Source organism: Amblyomma americanum, chromosome 8 (genome assembly GCF_052857255.1).
Source record: "Amblyomma americanum isolate KBUSLIRL-KWMA chromosome 8, ASM5285725v1, whole genome shotgun sequence".
NCBI lineage: Eukaryota > Metazoa > Arthropoda > Arachnida > Ixodida > Ixodidae > Amblyomma > Amblyomma americanum.
In genome coordinates this window covers 159433402-159456190 of record NC_135504.1, presented here as the reverse complement: position 1 = coordinate 159456190, position 22789 = coordinate 159433402, and positions in this window count along the sequence as shown.

Genomic DNA, 22789 nt, shown 5'->3' with positions numbered 1-22789 from the left:
GAGTGATGCCCTCTACACTTCGCTAGCTGGCACGGTTTCCAAATAAAACATGTCCGTGCGCGCCGACGAACGATCGACAATTTTTGAGTAATTTGTGATTTCCGAAGGAGAGGGCTTAGTCTTGGGCATGCAGATTGATGCCCTCTCCACTTCGCCAGCTGGCACGGTTCCAAAAGGAAACATGCCCGCGCGCGCCGACGAACGATCGAGAGGTTTTGAGTAAATTCTAAAAGATTTCGGAAGGAGAGGGCGTAGTCTTGGGCATGCAGAGTGATGCCCTCTCCACTTCGCCAGCTGGCACGGTTCCCAAAGAAAACATGTCCGCGGGCGCCGACGAACGATCGACAAGTTTTGAGTAAATTGTGATTTCCGAAGGAGAGGGTGTAGTCTTGGGCATGCAGAGTCATGCCCTCTGCACTTCGCTAGCTGGCACGGTTCCCAAAGGAAACATGCCCGCGCGCGCCGAAGAACAATCGACAAGTTTTGATTAAATTCTGATTTCCGAAGGAGAGGGCGTAGTCTTGGGCATGCAGAGTGATGCCCTCTGCACTTCGCTAGCTGGCACGGTTCCCAAAGGAAACATGCCCGCGCGCGCCGAAGAACAATCGACAAGTTTTGAGTTAATTGTGATTTCCGAAGGAGAGGGCATAGTCTTGGGCATGCAGAGTCATGCCCTCTACACTTCGCTAGCTGGCACGGTTCCCAAAGGAAACATGCCCGCGCGCGCCGACGAACGATCGACAAGATTTGAGTAAATTCTAAAAGATTTCAGATGCAAAGGGCGTAGTCTTGGGCATGCAGAGTGATGCCCTCTACACTTCGCTAGCTGGCACGGTTCCCAAAGAAAACATGTCCGCGGGCGCCGACGAACGATCAAGAAGTTTTGAGTAAACTGTGATTTCCGAAGGAGAGGGCGTAGTCTTGGGCATGCAGAGTCATGCCCTCTACACTTCGCTAGCTGGCACGGTTCCCACAGGAAACATGGCCGCGCGCGCCGACGAACGATCGACAAGTTTTGAGTAAATTCTAAAAGATTTCAGAAGGAGGGGGCGTAGTCTTGGGCATGCAGAGTGATGCCCTCTACACTTCGCAAGCTGGCACGGTTCCCAAAGAAAACATGTCCGCGCGCGCCGACGAACGATCGACAGGTTTTGAGTAATTTCTGATTTCCGAAGGAGAGGGCGTAGTCTTGGGCATGCAGAGTGATGCCCTCTACACTTCGCTAGCTGGCACGGTTTCCAAATAAAACATGTCCGTGCGCGCCGACGAACGATCGACAATTTTTGAGTAATTTGTGATTTCAGAAGGAGAGGGCTTAGTCTTGGGCATGCAGATTGATGCCCTCTCCACTTCGCCAGCTGGCACGGTTCCCAAAGAAAACATGTCCGCGGGCGCCGACGAACGATCGACAAGTTTTGAGTAATTTGTGATTTCAGAAGGAGAGGGCTTAGTCTTGGGCATGCAGATTGATGCCCTCTCCACTTCGCCAGCTGGCACGGTTCCAAAAGGAAACATGCCCGCGCGCGCCGACGAACGATCGAGAGGTTTTGAGTAAATTCTAAAAGATTTCAGAAGGAGAGGGCGTAGTCTTGGGCATGCAGAGTGATGCCCTCTCCACTTCGCTAGCTGGCACGGTTCCCAAAGAAAACATGTCCGCGCGCGCCGACGAACGATCGACAAGTTTTGAGTAAATTGTGATTTCCGAAGGAGAGGGCATAGTCTTGGGCATGCAGAGTCATGCCCTCTACACTTCGCTAGCTGGCACGGTTCCCAAAGGAAACATGCCCGCGCGCGCCGACGAACGATCGACAAGTTTTGAGTAAATTCTAAAAGATTTCAGAAGGAGAGGGCGTAGTCATGGGCATGCAGAGTGATGCTCTCTCCACTTCAACAGCTGGCACGGTCACAAAAGGAAACATGCCCGCGCGCGCCGACGAACGATCGACAGGTTTTGAGTAAATTCTAAAAGATTTCAGAAGGAGAGGGCGTAGTCTTGGGCATGCAGAGTGATGCCCTCTACACTTCGCTAGCTGGCACGGTTCCCAAAGAAAACATGTCCGCGGGCGCCGACGAACGATCGACAAGTTTTGAGTAAATTGTGATTTCCGAAGGAGAGGGCGTAGTCTTGGGCATGCAGAGTCATGCCCTCTACACTTGTCTAGCTGGCACGGTTCCCAAAGGAAACAAGCCCGCGCGCGCCAACGAACGATCGACAAGTTTTGAGTAAATTCTAAAAGATTTCAGAAGGAGAGGGCGTAGTCTTGGGCATGCAGAGTGACGCCCTCTCCACTTCGCCACCTGGCACGGTTCCAAAAGGAAACATGCCCATGCGCGCCGACGAACGATCGACAGGTTTTGAGTAATTTATGATTTCCGAAGGAGAGGGCGTAGTCTTGGGCATGCAGAGTGATGCCCTCTACACTTCGCTAGCTGGCACGGTTTCCAAATAAAACATGTCCGTGCGCGCCGACGAACGATCGACAATTTTTGAGTAATTTGTGATTTCCGAAGGAGAGGGCTTAGTCTTGGGCATGCAGATTGATGCCCTCTCCACTTCGCCAGCTGGCACGGTTCCAAAAGGAAACATGCCCGCGCGCGCCGACGAACGATCGAGAGGTTTTGAATAAATTCTAAAAGATTTCAGAAGGAGAGGGCGTAGTCTTGGGCATGCAGAGTGATGCCCTCTCCACTTCGCCAGCTGGCACGGTTCCCAAAGAAAACATGTCCGCGGGCGCCGACGAACGATCGACAAGTTTTGAGTAAATTGTGATTTCCGAAGGAGAGGGTGTAGTCTTGGGCATGCAGAGTCATGCCCTCTGCACTTCGCTAGCTGGCACGGTTCCCAAAGGAAACATGCCCGCGCGCGCCGAAGAACAATCGACAAGTTTTGATTAAATTCTGATTTCCGAAGGAGAGGGCGTAGTCTTGGGCATGCAGAGTGATGCCCTCTGCACTTCGCTAGCTGGCACGGTTCCCAAAGGAAACATGCCCGCGCGCGCCGAAGAACAATCGACAAGTTTTGAGTTAATTGTGATTTCCGAAGGAGAGGGCATAGTCTTGGGCATGCAGAGTCATGCCCTCTACACTTCGCTAGCTGGCACGGTTCCCAAAGGAAACATGCCCGCGCGCGCCGACGAACGATCGACAAGATTTGAGTAAATTCTAAAAGATTTCAGATGCAAAGGGCGTAGTCTTGGGCATGCAGAGTGATGCCCTCTACACTTCGCTAGCTGGCACGGTTCCCAAAGAAAACATGTCCGCGGGCGCCGACGAACGATCAAGAAGTTTTGAGTAAACTGTGATTTCCGAAGGAGAGGGCGTAGTCTTGGGCATGCAGAGTCATGCCCTCTACACTTCGCTAGCTGGCACGGTTCCCACAGGAAACATGGCCGCGCGCGCCGACGAACGATCGACAAGTTTTGAGTAAATTCTAAAAGATTTCAGAAGGAGGGGGCGTAGTCTTGGGCATGCAGAGTGATGCCCTCTACACTTCGCTAGCTGGCACGGTTTCCAAATAAAACATGTCCGTGCGCGCCGACGAACGATCGACAATTTTTGAGTAATTTGTGATTTCAGAAGGAGAGGGCTTAGTCTTGGGCATGCAGATTGATGCCCTCTCCACTTCGCCAGCTGGCACGGTTCCCAAAGAAAACATGTCCGCGGGCGCCGACGAACGATCGACAAGTTTTGAGTAATTTGTGATTTCAGAAGGAGAGGGCTTAGTCTTGGGCATGCAGATTGATGCCCTCTCCACTTCGCCAGCTGGCACGGTTCCAAAAGGAAACATGCCCGCGCGCGCCGACGAACGATCGAGAGGTTTTGAGTAAATTCTAAAAGATTTCAGAAGGAGAGGGCGTAGTCTTGGGCATGCAGAGTGATGCCCTCTCCACTTCGCTAGCTGGCACGGTTCCCAAAGAAAACATGTCCGCGCGCGCCGACGAACGATCGACAAGTTTTGAGTAAATTGTGATTTCCGAAGGAGAGGGCATAGTCTTGGGCATGCAGAGTCATGCCCTCTACACTTCGCTAGCTGGCACGGTTCCCAAAGGAAACATGCCCGCGCGCGCCGACGAACGATCGACAAGTTTTGAGTAAATTCTAAAAGATTTCAGAAGGAGAGGGCGTAGTCATGGGCATGCAGAGTGATGCTCTCTCCACTTCAACAGCTGGCACGGTCACAAAAGGAAACATGCCCGCGCGCGCCGACGAACGATCGACAGGTTTTGAGTAAATTCTAAAAGATTTCAGAAGGAGAGGGCGTAGTCTTGGGCATGCAGAGTGATGCCCTCTACACTTCGCTAGCTGGCACGGTTCCCAAAGAAAACATGTCCGCGGGCGCCGACGAACGATCGACAAGTTTTGAGTAAATTGTGATTTCCGAAGGAGAGGGCGTAGTCTTGGGCATGCAGAGTCATGCCCTCTACACTTGTCTAGCTGGCACGGTTCCCAAAGGAAACAAGCCCGCGCGCGCCAACGAACGATCGACAAGTTTTGAGTAAATTCTAAAAGATTTCAGAAGGAGAGGGCGTAGTCTTGGGCATGCAGAGTGACGCCCTCTCCACTTCGCCACCTGGCACGGTTCCAAAAGGAAACATGCCCATGCGCGCCGACGAACGATCGACAGGTTTTGAGTAATTTATGATTTCCGAAGGAGAGGGCGTAGTCTTGGGCATGCAGAGTGATGCCCTCTACACTTCGCTAGCTGGCACGGTTTCCAAATAAAACATGTCCGTGCGCGCCGACGAACGATCGACAATTTTTGAGTAATTTGTGATTTCAGAAGGAGAGGGCTTAGTCTTGGGCATGCAGATTGATGCCCTCTCCACTTCGCCAGCTGGCACGGTTCCAAAAGGAAACATGCCCGCGCGCGCCGACGAACGATCGAGAGGTTTTGAGTAAATTCTAAAAGATTTCAGAAGGAGAGGGCGTAGTCTTGGGCATGCAGAGTGATGCCCTCTCCACTTCGCCAGCTGGCACGGTTCCCAAAGAAAACATGTCCGCGGGCGCCGACGAACGATCGACAAGTTTTGAGTAATTTGTGATTTCAGAAGGAGAGGGCTTAGTCTTGGGCATGCAGATTGATGCCCTCTCCACTTCGCCAGCTGGCACGGTTCCAAAAGGAAACATGCCCGCGCGCGCCGACGAACGATCGAGAGGTTTTGAGTAAATTCTAAAAGATTTCAGAAGGAGAGGGCGTAGTCTTGGGCATGCAGAGTGATGCCCTCTCCACTTCGCCAGCTGGCACGGTTCCCAAAGGAAACATGCCCGCGCGCGCCGACGAACGATCGACAAGTTTTTAGTAAATTCTAAAAGATTTCAGATGCAGAGGGCGTAGTCTTGGGCATGCAGAGTGATGCCCTCTACACTTCGCTAGCTGGCACGGTTCCCAAAGAAAACATGTCCGCGGGCGCCGACGAACGATCAAGAAGTTTTGAGTAAATTGTGATTTCCGAAGGAGAGGGCGTAGTCTAGGGCATGCAGAGTCATGCCCTCTACACTTCGCTAGCTGGCACGGTTCCCACAGGAAACATGCCCGCGCGCGCCGACGAACGATCGACAAGTTTTGAGTAAATTGTGATTTCCGAAGGAGAGGGCGTAGTCTTGGGCATGCAGAGTGATGCCGTCTACACTTCGCTAGCTGGCACGGTTCCAAAGGAAACATGTTCGCGTGCGCCGACGAAGAATCGACAAGTTTTTAGTAAATTCTGATTTCCGAAGGAGAGGGCGTAGTCTTGGGCATGCAGAGTGATGCCCCCTACACTTCCCTAGCTGGCACGGTTCCCAAAGAAAACATGCCCGCGCGCGCCGACGAACGATCGACAAGTTTTGAGTAAATTCTAAAAGATTTCAGAAGGAGAGGGCGTAGTCTTGGGCATGCAGAGTGATGCTCTCTCCACTTCAACAGCTGGCACGGTCACAAAAGGAAACATGCCCGCGCGCGCCGACGAACGATCGACAGGTTTTGAGTAAATTCTAAAAGATTTCAGAAGGAGAGGGCGTAGTCTTGGGCATGCAGAGTGATGCCCTCTACACTTCGCTAGCTGGCACGGTTCCCAAAGAAAACATGTCCGCGGGCGCCGACGAACGATCGACAAGTTTTGAGTAAATTGTGATTTCCGAAGGAGAGGGCGTAGTCTTGGGCATGCAGAGTCATGCCCTCTACACTTGTCTAGCTGGCACGGTTCCCAAAGGAAACAAGCCCGCGCGCGCCGACGAACGATCGAGAGGTTTTGAGTAAATTCTAAAAGATTTCAGAAGGAGAGGGCGTAGTCTTGGGCATGCAGAGTGATGCCCTCTCCACTTCGCCAGCTGGCACGGTTCCCAAAGAAAACATGTCCGCGGGCGCCGACGAACGATCGACAAGTTTTGAGTAAATTGTGATTTCCGAAGGAGAGGGTGTAGTCTTGGGCATGCAGAGTCATGCCCTCTGCACTTCGCTAGCTGGCACGGTTCCCAAAGGAAACATGCCCGCGCGCGCCGAAGAACAATCGACAAGTTTTGATTAAATTCTGATTTCCGAAGGAGAGGGCGTAGTCTTGGGCATGCAGAGTGATGCCCTCTACACTTCGCTAGCTGGCACGGTTTCCAAATAAAACATGTCCGTGCGCGCCGACGAACGATCGACAATTTTTGAGTAATTTGTGATTTCCGAAGGAGAGGGCTTAGTCTTGGGCATGCAGATTGATGCCCTCTCCACTTCGCCAGCTGGCACGGTTCCAAAAGGAAACATGCCCGCGCGCGCCGACGAACGATCGAGAGGTTTTGAGTAAATTCTAAAAGATTTCAGAAGGAGAGGGCGTAGTCTTGGGCATGCAGAGTGATGCCCTCTCCACTTCGCCAGCTGGCACGGTTCCCAAAGAAAACATGTCCGCGGGCGCCGACGAACGATCGACAAGTTTTGAGTAAATTGTGATTTCCGAAGGAGAGGGTGTAGTCTTGGGCATGCAGAGTCATGCCCTCTGCACTTCGCTAGCTGGCACGGTTCCCAAAGGAAACATGCCCGCGCGCGCCGAAGAACAATCGACAAGTTTTGATTAAATTCTGATTTCCGAAGGAGAGGGCGTAGTCTTGGGCATGCAGAGTGATGCCCTCTGCACTTCGCTAGCTGGCACGGTTCCCAAAGGAAACATGCCCGCGCGCGCCGAAGAACAATCGACAAGTTTTGAGTTAATTGTGATTTCCGAAGGAGAGGGCATAGTCTTGGGCATGCAGAGTCATGCCCTCTACACTTCGCTAGCTGGCACGGTTCCCAAAGGAAACATGCCCGCGCGCGCCGACGAACGATCGACAAGATTTGAGTAAATTCTAAAAGATTTCAGATGCAAAGGGCGTAGTCTTGGGCATGCAGAGTGATGCCCTCTACACTTCGCTAGCTGGCACGGTTCCCAAAGAAAACATGTCCGCGGGCGCCGACGAACGATCAAGAAGTTTTGAGTAAACTGTGATTTCCGAAGGAGAGGGCGTAGTCTTGGGCATGCAGAGTCATGCCCTCTACACTTCGCTAGCTGGCACGGTTCCCACAGGAAACATGGCCGCGCGCGCCGACGAACGATCGACAAGTTTTGAGTAAATTCTAAAAGATTTCAGAAGGATGGGGCGTAGTCTTGGGCATGCAGAGTGATGCCCTCTACACTTCGCAAGCTGGCACGGTTCCCAAAGAAAACATGTCCGCGCGCGCCGACGAACGATCGACAGGTTTTGAGTAATTTCTGATTTCCGAAGGAGAGGGCGTAGTCTTGGGCATGCAGAGTGATGCCCTCTACACTTCGCTAGCTGGCACGGTTTCCAAATAAAACATGTCCGTGCGCGCCGACGAACGATCGACAATTTTTGAGTAATTTGTGATTTCAGAAGGAGAGGGCTTAGTCTTGGGCATGCAGATTGATGCCCTCTCCACTTCGCCAGCTGGCACGGTTCCCAAAGAAAACATGTCCGCGGGCGCCGACGAACGATCGACAAGTTTTGAGTAATTTGTGATTTCAGAAGGAGAGGGCTTAGTCTTTGGCATGCAGATTGATGCCCTCTCCACTTCGCCAGCTGGCACGGTTCCAAAAGGAAACATGCCCGCGCGCGCCGACGAACGATCGAGAGGTTTTGAGTAAATTCTAAAAGATTTCAGAAGGAGAGGGCGTAGTCTTGGGCATGCAGAGTGATGCCCTCTCCACTTCGCCAGCTGGCACGGTTCCCAAAGGAAACATGCCCGCGCGCGCCGACGAACGATCGACAAGTTTTGAGTAAATTCTAAAAGATTTCAGATGCAGAGGGCGTAGTCTTGGGCATGCAGAGTGATGCCCTCTACACTTCGCTAGCTGGCACGGTTCCCAAAGAAAACATGTCCGCGGGCGCCGACGAACGATCAAGAAGTTTTGAGTAAATTGTGATTTCCGAAGGAGAGGGCGTAGTCTTGGGCATGCAGAGTCATGCCCTCTACACTTCGCTAGCTGGCACGGTTCCCACAGGAAACATGCCCGCGCGCGCCGACGAACGATCGACAAGTTTTTAGTAAATTCTGATTTCCGAAGGAGAGGGCGTAGTCTTGGGCATGCAGAGTGATGCCCTCTACACTTCCCTAGCTGGCACGGTTCCCAAAGAAAACATGCCCGCGCGCGCCGACGAACGATCGACAAGTTTTGAGTAAATTCTAAAAGATTTCAGAAGGAGAGGGCGTAGTCTTGGGCATGCAGAGTGATGCTCTCTCCACTTCAACAGCTGGCACGGTCACAAAAGGAAACATGCCCGCGCGCGCCGACGAACGATCGACAGGTTTTGAGTAAATTCTAAAAGATTTCAGAAGGAGAGGGCGTAGTCTTGGGCATGCAGAGTGATGCCCTCTACACTTCGCTAGCTGGCACGGTTCCCAAAGAAAACATGTCCGCGGGCGCCGACGAACGATCGACAAGTTTTGAGTAAATTGTGATTTCCGAAGGAGAGGGCGTAGTCTTGGGCATGCAGAGTCATGCCCTCTACACTTGTCTAGCTGGCACGGTTCCCAAAGGAAACAAGCCCGCGCGCGCCAACGAACGATCGACAAGTTTTGAGTAAATTCTAAAAGATTTCAGAAGGAGAGGGCGTAGTCTTGGGCATGCAGAGTGACGCCCTCTCCACTTCGCCACCTGGCACGGTTCCAAAAGGAAACATGCCCATGCGCGCCGACGAACGATCGACAGGTTTTGAGTAATTTCTGATTTCCGAAGGAGAGGGCGTAGTCTTGGGCATGCAGAGTGATGCCCTCTACACTTCGCTAGCTGGCACGGTTTCCAAATAAAACATGTCCGTGCGCGCCGACGAACGATCGACAATTTTTGAGTAATTTGTGATTTCCGAAGGAGAGGGCTTAGTCTTGGGCATGCAGATTGATGCCCTCTCCACTTCGCCAGCTGGCACGGTTCCAAAAGGAAACATGCCCGCGCGCGCCGACGAACGATCGAGAGGTTTTGAGTAAATTCTAAAAGATTTCAGAAGGAGAGGGCGTAGTCTTGGGCATGCAGAGTGATGCCCTCTCCACTTCGCCAGCTGGCACGGTTCCCAAAGAAAACATGTCCGCGGGCGCCGACGAACGATCGACAAGTTTTGAGTAAATTGTGATTTCCGAAGGAGAGGGTGTAGTCTTGGGCATGCAGAGTCATGCCCTCTGCACTTCGCTAGCTGGCACGGTTCCCAAAGGAAACATGCCCGCGCGCGCCGAAGAACAATCGACAAGTTTTGATTAAATTCTGATTTCCGAAGGAGAGGGCGTAGTCTTGGGCATGCAGAGTGATGCCCTCTGCACTTCGCTAGCTGGCACGGTTCCCAAAGGAAACATGCCCGCGCGCGCCGAAGAACAATCGACAAGTTTTGAGTTAATTGTGATTTCCGAAGGAGAGGGCATAGTCTTGGGCATGCAGAGTCATGCCCTCTACACTTCGCTAGCTGGCACGGTTCCCAAAGGAAACATGCCCGCGCGCGCCGACGAACGATCGACAAGATTTGAGTAAATTCTAAAAGATTTCAGATGCAAAGGGCGTAGTCTTGGGCATGCAGAGTGATGCCCTCTACACTTCGCTAGCTGGCACGGTTCCCAAAGAAAACATGTCCGCGGGCGCCGACGAACGATCAAGAAGTTTTGAGTAAACTGTGATTTCCGAAGGAGAGGGCGTAGTCTTGGGCATGCAGAGTCATGCCCTCTACACTTGTCTAGCTGGCACGGTTCCCAAAGGAAACAAGCCCGCGCGCGCCAACGAACGATCGACAAGTTTTGAGTAAATTCTAAAAGATTTCAGAAGGAGAGGGCGTAGTCTTGGGCATGCAGAGTGACGCCCTCTCCACTTCGCCACCTGGCACGGTTCCAAAAGGAAACATGCCCATGCGCGCCGACGAACGATCGACAGGTTTTGAGTAATTTCTGATTTCCGAAGGAGAGGGCGTAGTCTTGGGCATGCAGAGTGATGCCCTCTACACTTCGCTAGCTGGCACGGTTTCCAAATAAAACATGTCCGTGCGCGCCGACGAACGATCGACAATTTTTGAGTAATTTGTGATTTCAGAAGGAGAGGGCTTAGTCTTGGGCATGCAGATTGATGCCCTCTCCACTTCGCCAGCTGGCACGGTTCCAAAAGGAAACATGCCCGCGCGCGCCGACGAACGATCGAGAGGTTTTGAGTAAATTCTAAAAGATTTCAGAAGGAGAGGGCGTAGTCTTGGGCATGCAGAGTGATGCCCTCTCCACTTCGCCAGCTGGCACGGTTCCCAAAGAAAACATGTCCGCGGGCGCCGACGAACGATCGACAAGTTTTGAGTAATTTGTGATTTCAGAAGGAGAGGGCTTAGTCTTGGGCATGCAGATTGATGCCCTCTCCACTTCGCCAGCTGGCACGGTTCCAAAAGGAAACATGCCCGCGCGCGCCGACGAACGATCGAGAGGTTTTGAGCAAATTCTAAAAGATTTCAGAAGGAGAGGGCGTAGTCTTGGGCATGCAGAGTGATGCCCTCTCCACTTCCTCAGCTGGCACGGTTCCCAAAGGAAACATGCCCGCGCGCGCCGACGAACGATCGACAAGTTTTGAGTAAATTCTAAAAGATTTCAGATGCAGAGGGCGTAGTCTTGGGCATGCAGAGTGATGCCCTCTACACTTCGCTAGCTGGCACGGTTCCCAAAGAAAACATGTCCGCGGGCGCCGACGAACGATCAAGAAGTTTTGAGTAAATTGTGATTTCCGAAGGAGAGGGCGTAGTCTTGGGCATGCAGAGTCATGCCCTCTACACTTCGCTAGCTGGCACGGTTCCCACAGGAAACATGCCCGCGCGCGCCGACGAACGATCGACAAGTTTTGAGTAAATTCTAAAAGATTTCAGAAGAAGAGGGCGTAGTCTTGGGCATGCAGAGTGATGCTCTCTCCACTTCAACAGCTGGCACGGTCACAAAAGGAAACATGCCCGCGCGCGCCGACGAACGATCGACAGGTTTTGAGTAAATTCTAAAAGATTTCAGAAGGAGAGGGCGTAGTCTTGGGCATGCAGAGTGATGCCCTCTACACTTCGCTAGCTGGCACGGTTCCCAAAGAAAACATGTCCGCGGGCGCCGACGAACGATCGACAAGTTTTGAGTAAATTGTGATTTCCGAAGGAGAGGGCGTAGTCTTGGGCATGCAGAGTCATGCCCTCTACACTTGTCTAGCTGGCACGGTTCCCAAAGGAAACAAGCCCGCGCGCGCCAACGAACGATCGACAAGTTTTGAGTAAATTCTAAAAGATTTCAGAAGGAGAGGGCGTAGTCTTGGGCATGCAGAGTGACGCCCTCTCCACTTCGCCACCTGGCACGGTTCCAAAAGGAAACATGCCCATGCGCGCCGACGAACGATCGACAGGTTTTGAGTAATTTCTGATTTCCGAAGGAGAGGGCGTAGTCTTGGGCATGCAGAGTGATGCCCTCTACACTTCGCTAGCTGGCACGGTTTCCAAATAAAACATGTCCGTGCGCGCCGACGAACGATCGACAATTTTTGAGTAATTTGTGATTTCCGAAGGAGAGGGCTTAGTCTTGGGCATGCAGATTGATGCCCTCTCCACTTCGCCAGCTGGCACGGTTCCAAAAGGAAACATGCCCGCGCGCGCCGACGAACGATCGAGAGGTTTTGGGTAAATTCTAAAAGATTTCAGAAGGAGAGGGCGTAGTCTTGGGCATGCAGAGTGATGCCCTCTCCACTTCGCCAGCTGGCACGGTTCCCAAAGAAAACATGTCCGCGGGCGCCGACGAACGATCGACAAGTTTTGAGTAAATTGTGATTTCCGAAGGAGAGGGTGTAGTCTTGGGCATGCAGAGTCATGCCCTCTGCACTTCGCTAGCTGGCACGGTTCCCAAAGGAAACATGCCCGCGCGCGCCGAAGAACAATCGACAAGTTTTGATTAAATTCTGATTTCCGAAGGAGAGGGCGTAGTCTTGGGCATGCAGAGTGATGCCCTCTGCACTTCGCTAGCTGGCACGGTTCCCAAAGGAAACATGCCCGCGCGCGCCGAAGAACAATCGACAAGTTTTGAGTTAATTGTGATTTCCGAAGGAGAGGGCATAGTCTTGGGCATGCAGAGTCATGCCCTCTACACTTCGCTAGCTGGCACGGTTCCCAAAGGAAACATGCCCGCGCGCGCCAACGAACGATCGACAAGTTTTGAGTAAATTCTAAAAGATTTCAGATGCAAAGGGCGTAGTCTTGGGCATGCAGAGTGATGCCCTCTACACTTCGCTAGCTGGCACGGTTCCCAAAGAAAACATGTCCGCGGGCGCCGACGAACGATCAAGAAGTTTTGAGTAAACTGTGATTTCCGAAGGAGAGGGCGTAGTCTTGGGCATGCAGAGTCATGCCCTCTACACTTCGCTAGCTGGCACGGTTCCCACAGGAAACATGGCCGCGCGCGCCGACGAACGATCGACAAGTTTTGAGTAAATTCTAAAAGATTTCAGAAGGAGGGGGCGTAGTCTTGGGCATGCAGAGTGATGCCCTCTACACTTCGCAAGCTGGCACGGTTCCCAAAGAAAACATGTCCGCGCGCGCCGACGAACGATCGACAAGTTTTGAGTAAATTCTTAAAGATTTCAGAAGCAGAGGGCGTATTCTTGGGCATGCAGTGTGATGCCCTCTACACTTCGCTAGCTGGCACGGTTCCCAAAGAAAACATGTCCGCGCGCGCCGACGAACGATCGACAAGTTTTGAGTAAATTGTGATTTCCGAAGGAGAGGGCGTAGTCTTGTGCATGCAGAGTGATGCCGTCTACACTTCGCTAGCTGGCACGGTTCCAAAGGAAACATGTTCGCGTGCGCCGACGAAGAATCGACAAGTTTTTAGTAAATTCTGATTTCCGAAGGAGAGGGCGTAGTCTTGGGCATGCAGAGTGATGCCCTCTACACTTCCCTAGCTGGCACGGTTCCCAAAGAAAACATGTCCGCGCGCGCCGACGAACGATCGACAAGTTTTGAGTAAATTGTGATTTCCGAAGGAGAGGGCATAGTCTTGGGCATGCAGAGTCATGGCCTCTACACTTCGCTAGCTGGCACGGTTCCCAAAGGAAACATGCCCGCGCGCGCCGACGAACGATCGACAAGTTTTGAGTAAATTCTAAAAGATTTCAGAAGGAGTGGGCGTAGTCTTGGGCATGCAGAGTGATGCTATCTCCACTTCAACAGCTGGCACGGTCACAAAAGAAAACATGCCCGCGCGCGCCGACGAACGATCGACAGGTTTTGAGTAAATTTTAAAAGATTTCAGAAGGAGAGGGCGTAGTCTTGGGCATGCAGAGTGCTGCCCTCTCCACTTCGCCAGCTGGCACGGTTCCCAAAGGAAACATGCCCCCGCGCGCCGACGAACGATCGACATGTTTTGAGTAAATTCTAAAAGATTTCAGAAGGAGAGGGCGTAGTCTTGGGCATGCAGAGTGATGCCCTCTACACTTCGCTAGCTGGCACGGTTCCCAATGAAAACATGTCCGCGGGTGCCGACGAACGATCGACATGTTTTGAGTAAATTGTGATTTCCGAAGGAGAGGGCGTAGTCTTGGGCATGCAGAGTCATGCCCTCTACACTTGTCTAGCTGGCACGGTTCCCAAAGGAAACAAGCCCGCGCACGCCGACGAACGATCGACAAGTTTTGAGTAAATTCTAAAAGATTTCAGAATGAGAGGGCGTAGTCTTGGGCATGCAGAGTGATGCCCTCTACACTTCGCAAGCTGGCACGGTTCCCAAAGAAAACATGCCCTCGCGCGCCGACGAACGATGGACAAGTTTTGAGTAAATTCTAAAAGAGTTCAGGAGCAGAGGGCGTAGTCTTGGGCATGCAGAGTGATGCCCTCTACACTTCGCTAGCTGGCACGGTTCCCAAAGAAAACATGTCCGCGCGCGCCGACGAACGATCGACAAGTTTTGAGTAAATTGTGATTTCCGAAGGAGAGGGCATAGTCTTGGGCATGCAGAGTCATGCCCTCTACACTTCGCTAGCTGGCACGGTTCCCAAAGGAAACATGCCCGCGCGCGCCGACGAACGATCGACAAGTTTTGAGTAAATTCTAAAAGATTTCAGAAGGAGAGGGCGTAGTCATGGGCATGCAGAGTGATGCTCTCTCCACTTCAACAGCTGGCACGGTCACAAAAGGAAACATGCCCGCGCGCGCCGACGAACGATCGACAGGTTTTGAGTAAATTCTAAAAGATTTCAGAAGGAGAGGGCGTAGTCTTGGGCATGCAGAGTGATGCCCTCTACACTTCGCTAGCTGGCACGGTTCCCAAAGAAAACATGTCCGCGGGCGCCGACGAACGATCGACAAGTTTTGAGTAAATTGTGATTTCCGAAGGAGAGGGCGTAGTCTTGGGCATGCAGAGTCATGCCCTCTACACTTGTCTAGCTGGCACGGTTCCCAAAGGAAACAAGCCCGCGCGCGCCAACGAACGATCGACAAGTTTTGAGTAAATTCTAAAAGATTTCAGAAGGAGAGGGCGTAGTCTTAGGCATGCAGAGTGACGCCCTCTCCACTTCGCCACCTGGCACGGTTCCAAAAGGAAACATGCCCATGCGCGCCGACGAACGATCGACAGGTTTTGAGTAATTTCTGATTTCCGAAGGAGAGGGCGTAGTCTTGGGCATGCAGAGTGATGCCCTCTACACTTCGCTAGCTGGCACGGTTTCCAAATAAAACATGTCCGTGCGCGCCGACGAACGATCGACAATTTTTGAGTAATTTGTGATTTCAGAAGGAGAGGGCTTAGTCTTGGGCATGCAGATTGATGCCCTCTCCACTTCGCCAGCTGGCACGGTTCCAAAAGGAAACATGCCCGCGCGCGCCGACGAACGATCGAGAGGTTTTGAGTAAATTCTAAAAGATTTCAGAAGGAGAGGGCGTAGTCTTGGGCATGCAGAGTGATGCCCTCTCCACTTCGCCAGCTGGCACGGTTCCCAAAGAAAACATGTCCGCGGGCGCCGACGAACGATCGACAAGTTTTGAGTAAATTGTGATTTCCGAAGGAGAGGGTGTAGTCTTGGGCATGCAGAGTCATGCCCTCTGCACTTCGCTAGCTGGCACGGTTCCCAAAGGAAACATGCCCGCGCGCGCCGAAGAACAATCGACAAGTTTTGATTAAATTCTGATTTCCGAAGGAGAGGGCGTAGTCTTGGGCATGCAGAGTGATGCCCTCTGCACTTCGCTAGCTGGCACGGTTCCGAAAGGAAACATGCCCGCGCGCGCCGAAGAACAATCGACAAGTTTTGAGTTAATTGTGATTTCCGAAGGAGAGGGCATAGTCTTGGGCATGCAGAGTCATGCCCTCTACACTTCGCTAGCTGGCACGGTTCCCAAAGGAAACATGCCCGCGCGCGCCGACGAACGATCGACAAGATTTGAGTAAATTCTAAAAGATTTCAGATGCAAAGGGCGTAGTCTTGGGCATGCAGAGTGATGCCCTCTACACTTCGCTAGCTGGCACGGTTCCCAAAGAAAACATGTCCGCGGGCGCCGACGAACGATCAAGAAGTTTTGAGTAAACTGTGATTTCCGAAGGAGAGGGCGTAGTCTTGGGCATGCAGAGTCATGCCCTCTACACTTCGCTAGCTGGCACGGTTCCCACAGGAAACATGGCCGCGCGCGCCGACGAACGATCGACAAGTTTTGAGTAAATTCTAAAAGATTTCAGAAGGAGGGGGCGTAGTCTTGGGCATGCAGAGTGATGCCCTCTACACTTCGCAAGCTGGCACGGTTCCCAAAGAAAACATGTCCGCGCGCGCCGACGAACGATCGACAAGTTTTGAGTAAATTCTTAAAGATTTCAGAAGCAGAGGGCGTATTCTTGGGCATGCAGTGTGATGCCCTCTACACTTCGCTAGCTGGCACGGTTCCCAAAGAAAACATGTCCGCGCGCGCCGACGAACGATCGACAAGTTTTGAGTAAATTGTGATTTCCGAAGGAGAGGACGTAGTCTTGTGCATGCAGAGTAATGCCGTCTACACTTCGCTAGCTGGCACGGTTCCAAAGGAAACATGTTCGCGTGCGCCGACGAAGAATCGACAAGTTTTTAGTAAATTCTGATTTCCGAAGGAGAGGGCGTAGTCTTGGGCATGCAGAGTGATGCCCTCTACACTTCCCTAGCTGGCACGGTTCCCAAAGAAAACATGTCCGCGCGCGCCGACGAACGATCGACAAGTTTTGAGTAAATTGTGATTTCCGAAGGAGAGGGCATAGTCTTGGGCATGCAGAGTAATGGCCTCTACACTTCGCTAGCTGGCACGGTTCCCAAAGGAAACATGCCCGCGCGCGCCGACGAACGATCGAGAAGTTTTGAGTAAATTCTAAAAGATTTCAGAAGGAGTGGGCGTAGTCTTGGGCATGCAGAGTGATGCTATCTCCACTTCAACAGCTGGCACGGTCACAAAAGAAAACATGCCCGCGCGCGCCGACGAACGATCGACAGGTTTTGAGTAAATTCTAAAAGATTTCAGAAGGAGAGGGCGTAGTCTTGGGCATGCAGAGTGCTGCCCTCTCCACTTCGCCAGCTGGCACGGTTCCCAAAGGAAACATGCCCCCACGCGCCGACGAACGATCGACATGTTTTGAGTAAATTCTAAAAGATTTCAGAAGGAGAGGGCGTAGTCTTGGGCATGCAGAGTGATGCCCTCTACACTTCGCTAGCTGGCACGGTTCCCAAAGAAAACATGTCCGCGGGTGCCGACGAACGATCGACAAGTTTTGAGTAAATTGTGATTTCCGAAGGAGAGGGCGTAGTCTTGGGCATGCAGAGTCATGCCCTCTACACTTGTCTAGCTGGCACGGTTCCCAAAGGAAACAAGCCCGCGCGCGCCGACGAACGATCGACAAGTTTTGAGTAAATTCTAAAAGATTTCAGAATGAGAGGGCGTAGTCTTGGGCATGCAGAGTGATGCCCTCTACACTTCGCAAGCTGGCACGGTTCCCAAAGAAAACATGCCCTCGCGCGCCGACGAACGATGGACAAGTTTTGAGTAAATTCTAAAAGAGTTCAGGAGCAGAGGGCGTAGTCTTGGGCATGCAGAGTGATGCCCTCTACACTTCGCTAGCTGGCACGGTTCCCAAAGAAAACATGTCAGCGGGCGCCGACGAACGATCGACAAGTTTAGAGAAAATACTGATTTACGAAGGAGATGGCGTAGTCTTGGGCATGCAGAGTCATGCCCTCTACACTTCGCTAGCTGGCACGGTTCCCAAAAGAAACATGCCCGCGCGCGCCGACGAACGATCGACAAGTTTTGAGCAAATTCTAAAAGATTTCAGAAGGAGAGGGCGTAGTCATGGGCATGCAGTGATGCCCTCTCCACTTCGCCACCCGGCACGGTTCCAAAAGGAAACATGCCCGCGCGCGCCGACGAACGATCGACAGGTTTTGAGTAAATTCTGATTTCCGAAGGAGAGGGCGTAGTCTTGGGCATGCAGAGTGATGCCCTCTACACTTCGCTAGCTGGCACGGTTTCCAAATAAAACATGTCAGCGGGCGCCGACGAACGATCGACAATTTTTGAGTAAATTGTGATTTCCGAAGGAGAGGGCATAGTCTTGGGCATGCAGAGTGATGCCCTCTCCACTTCGCCAGCTGGCACGGTTCCAAAAGGAAACATGCCCGCGCCCGCCGACGAACGATCGACAGGTTTTGAGTAAATTCTAAAAGATTTCTGAAGGAGAGGGCGTAGTCTTGGGCATGCAGAGTGATGCCCTCTCCACTTCGCCAGCTGGCACGGTTCCCAACGGAAACATGCCCGAGCGCGCTGACGAACGATCGACAAGTTTTGAGTAAATTCTAAAAGATTTCAGAAGGAGAGGGCGTAGTCTTGGGCATGCAGTGATGCCCTCTTCACTTCGCTAGCTGGCATGGTCCCAAACGAAACATGTCCTTGCGCGCCGATGAACGATCGACAAGTTTTGATTAAATTCTAAAGGATTTCAGAAGTAGAGGGCGTAGTCTTGGGCATCCAGTGATGGCCTCTCCATTTCGCTAGCTCGCACGGTCCCAAAGGAAACATGCCGCGCGCGCCGACGAACGATCGACAAGTTTTGAGTAAATTCTAAAAGATTTCAGAAGGAGAGGGGGTAGTCTTGGGCATGCAGTGATGCCCTCTCCACTTCGCTAGCTACCACGGTCCCAAAGGAAACATGTCCGCGCGTGCCGACGAGCGATCGAGAAGTTTTGAATAAATTCTAAAAGATTTCAGAAGGAGAGGGCATAGCCTTGGGCATGCAGTGATGCCCTCTCCACTTCGCTAGCTGGCACTGTCCCAAAGGAAACATGTCCGCGCGCGCCGACGAACGATCGACAAGTTTTGATTAAATTCTAAAAGATTTCATAAGGAGAGGGCGCAGTCTTTGGCATGCAGTGATGCCCTCTTCACATCGCTGGCTGGCACTCTCCCAAAGGAAACATGTCCTTGCGCGCCGACGAAGGATCGAAAAGTTTTGAATAAATTCTAAATGATTTCAGAAGGAGAGGGCGTAGTCTTGGGCATGCAGTGATGCCCTCTCCATCTCGCTAGCTGGCATGGTCCCAAAGGAAACATGTCCGCGCACGCCGACGAACGATCGAGAAGTTTTGATTAAATTCTAAAAGATTGCAGAAGGAGAGGGCGTAGTCATGGGCATGCAGTGATGCCCTCTCCACTTTGCTAGCTGGCACAATCCCAAAGGAAACATGTCCGCTCACGCCGACGAAGGATCGACAAGTTTTGAGTAAATTCTAACTGATTTCCGAAGGAGAGGGCGTAGTCTTGGGCATGCAGTGATGCCCTCTTCACTTCGCAAGCTGGCATGGTCCCAAACGAAACATGTCCTTGCGCGCCGATGAACGATCGACAAGTTTTGATTAAATTCTAAAAGATTTCAGAAGTAGAGGCCGTAGTCTTGGGCATCCAGTGATGGCCTCTCCATTTCGCTAGCTGGCACGGTCCCAAAGGAAACATGCCGCGCGCGCCGACGAACGATCGACAAGTTTTGAGTAAATTCTAAAGGATTTCAGAAGGAGAGGGGGTAGTCTTGGGCATGCAGTGATGCCCTCTCCACTTCGCTAGCTACCACTGTCCCAAAGGAAACATGTCTGCGCGTGCCGACGAGCGATCGACAAGTTTTGATCAAATTCTAAAAGATTTCAGAAGGAGAGGGCGCAGTCTTTGGCATGCAGTGATGCCCTCTTCACATCGCTGGCTGGCACGGTCCCAAAGGAAACATGTCCTTGCGCGTCGACGAAGGATCGACAAGTTTTGAATAAATTCTAAAAGATTTCAGAAGGAGAGGGCGTAGTTTTGGGCATGCAGTGATGCCCTCTCCATCTCGCTAGCTGGCATTGTCCCAAAGGAAACATGTCCGCGCGCGCCGACGAACGATCGAGAAGTTTTGATTAAATCCTAAATGATTTCAGAAGGAGAGGGCGTATTTTTGGGCATGCAGTGATGCCCTCTCCACTTTGCTAGCTGGCACAATCCCAAAGGAAACATGTCCGCTCACGCCGACGAAGAATCGACAAGTTTTGAGTAAATTCTGATTTCCTAAAGAGAGGACGCAGTCTTAGGCATGCATTGATGACCTCTCCACTTCGCTAGCTGGCACGGTTCCCAAAGGAAACATGTCCGCGCGCGCCGAAGAACGATGGACAAGTTTAGAGTAAATTCTGATTTCCGAAGGAGATGGCGTAGTCTTGGGCATGCAGAGTCATGCCCTCTACACTTCGCTAGCTGGCACGGTCCCAAAAGAAACATGCCCGCGCGCGCCGACGAACGATCGACAAGTTTTGAGCAAATTCTAAAAGATTTCAGAAGGAGAGGGCGTAGTCATGGGCATGCAGTGATGCCCTCTCCACTTCGCCACCTGGCACGGTTCCAAAAAGAAACATGCCCGCGCGCGCCGACGAACGATCGACAGGTTTTGAGTAAATTCTGATTTCCGAAGGAGAGGGCGTAGTCTTGGGCATGCAGAGTGATGCCCTCTACACTTCGCTAGCTGGCACGGTTTCCAAATAAAACATGTCCGCGCGCGCCGACGAACGATCGACAATTTTTGAGTAAATTGTGATTTCCGAAGGAGAGGGCGTAGTCTTGGGCATGCAGAGTGATGCCCTCTCCACTTCGCCAGCTGGCACGGTTCCCAAAGGAAACATGCCCGCGCGCGCCGACGAACGATCGACAAGTTTTGAGTAAATTCTAAAAGATTTCAGAAGCAGAGGGCGTAGTCTTGGGCATGCAGAGTGATGCCCTCTCCACTTCGCCAGCTGGCACGGTTCCCAAAGGAAACATGCCCGCGCGCGCCGACGAACGATCGACAAGTTTTGAGTAAATTCTAAAAGATTTCAGAAGGAGAGGGGGTAGTCTTGGGCATGCAGTGATGCCCTCTCCACTTCGCTAGCTACCACGGTCCCAAAGGAAACATGTCCGCGCGCGCCGACGAACGATCGACAAGTTTTGAGTAAATTCTAAAAGATTTCAGAAGGAGAGGGCGTAGTCCTGGGCATGCAGTAATGCCCTCTTCGCTTCGCTAGCTGGCATGGTCCCAAACGAAACATGTCCTTGCGCGCCGACGAACGATCGACAAGTTTTGAGTAAATTCTAAAAGATTTCAGAAGGAGAGGGGGTAGTCTTGGGCATGCAGTGATGCCCTCTCCACTTCGCTAGCTACCACGGTCCCAAAGGAAACATGTCCGCGCGCGCCGACGAACGATCGACAATTTTTGAGTAAATTGTGATTTCCGAAGGAGAGGGCGTAGTCTTGGGCATGCAGAGTCATGCCCTCTGCACTTCGCTAGGTGGCACGGTTCCCAAAGGAAACATGCCCGCGCGCGCCGATGAACAATCGACAAGTTTTGAGTAAATTCTAAAAGATTTCAGAAGGAGAGGGCGTAGTCTTGGGCATGCAGTGATGCCCTCTTCACTTCGCTAGCTGGCATGGTCCCAAACGAAACATGTCCTTGCGCGCCGATGAACGATCGACAAGTTTTGATTAAATTCTAAAAGATTTCAGAAGTAGAGGGCGTAGTCTTGGGCATCCAGTGATGGCCTCTCCATTTCGCTAGCTGGCACGGTCCCAAAGGAAACATACCGCGCGCGCCGACGAACGATCGACAAGTTTTGAGTAAATTCTAAAAGATTTCAAAAGGAGAGGGGGTAGTCTTGGGCATGCAGTGATGCCCTCTCCACTTCGCTAGCTACCACGGTCCCAAAGGAAACATGTCCGCGCGTGCCGACGAGCGATCGACAAGTTTTGAATAAATTCTAAAAGATTTCAGAAGGAGAGGGCATAGCATTGAGCATGCAGTGATGCCCTCTCCACTTCGCTAGCTGGCACGGTCCCAAAGGAAACATGTCCGCGCGCGCCGACGAGCGATCGACAAGTTTTGATTAAATTCTAAAAGATTTCATAAGGAGAGGGCGCAGTCTTTGGCATGCAGTGATGCCCTCTTCACATCGCTGGCTGGCACTCTCCCAAAGGAAACATGTCCTTGCGCGCCGACGAAGGATCGAAAAGTTTTGAATAAATTCTAAATGATTTCAGAAGGAGAGGGCGTAGCCTTGGGCATGCAGTGATGCCCTCTCCATCTCGCTAGCTAGCATGGTCCCAAAGGAAACATGTCCGCGCACGCCGACGAACGATCGAGAAGTTTTGATTAAATTCTAAAAGATTGCAGAAGGAGAGGGCGTAGTCATGGGCATGCAGTGATGCCCTCTCCACTTTGCTAGCTGGCACAATCCCAAAGGAAACATGTCCGCTCACGCCGACGAAGGATCGAGAAGTTTTGAGTAAATTCTAACTGATTTCCGAAGGAGAGGGCGTAGTCTTGGGCATGCAGTGATGCCCTCTTCACTTCGCTAGCTGGCATGGTCCCAAACGAAATATGTCCTTGCGCGCCGATGAACGATCGACAAGTTTTGATTAAATTCTAAAAGATTTCAGAAGTAGAGGGCGTAGTCTTGGGCATCCAGTGATGGCCTCTCCATTTCGCTAGCTGGCACGGTCCCAAAGGAAACATGCCGCGCGCGCCGACGAACGATCGACAAGTTTTGAGTAAATTCTAAAGGATTTCAGAAGGAGAGAGGGTAGTCTTGGGCATGCAGTGATGCCCTCTCCACTTCGCTAGCTACCACTGTCCCAAAGGAAACATGTCTGCGCGTGCCGACGAGCGATCGACAAGTTTTGATCAAATTCTAAAAGATTTCAGAAGGAGAGGGCGCAGTCTTTGGCATGCAGTGATGCCCTCTTCACATCGCTGGCTGGCACGGTCCCAAAGGAAACATGTCCTTGCGCGTCGACGAAGGATCGACAAGTTTTGAA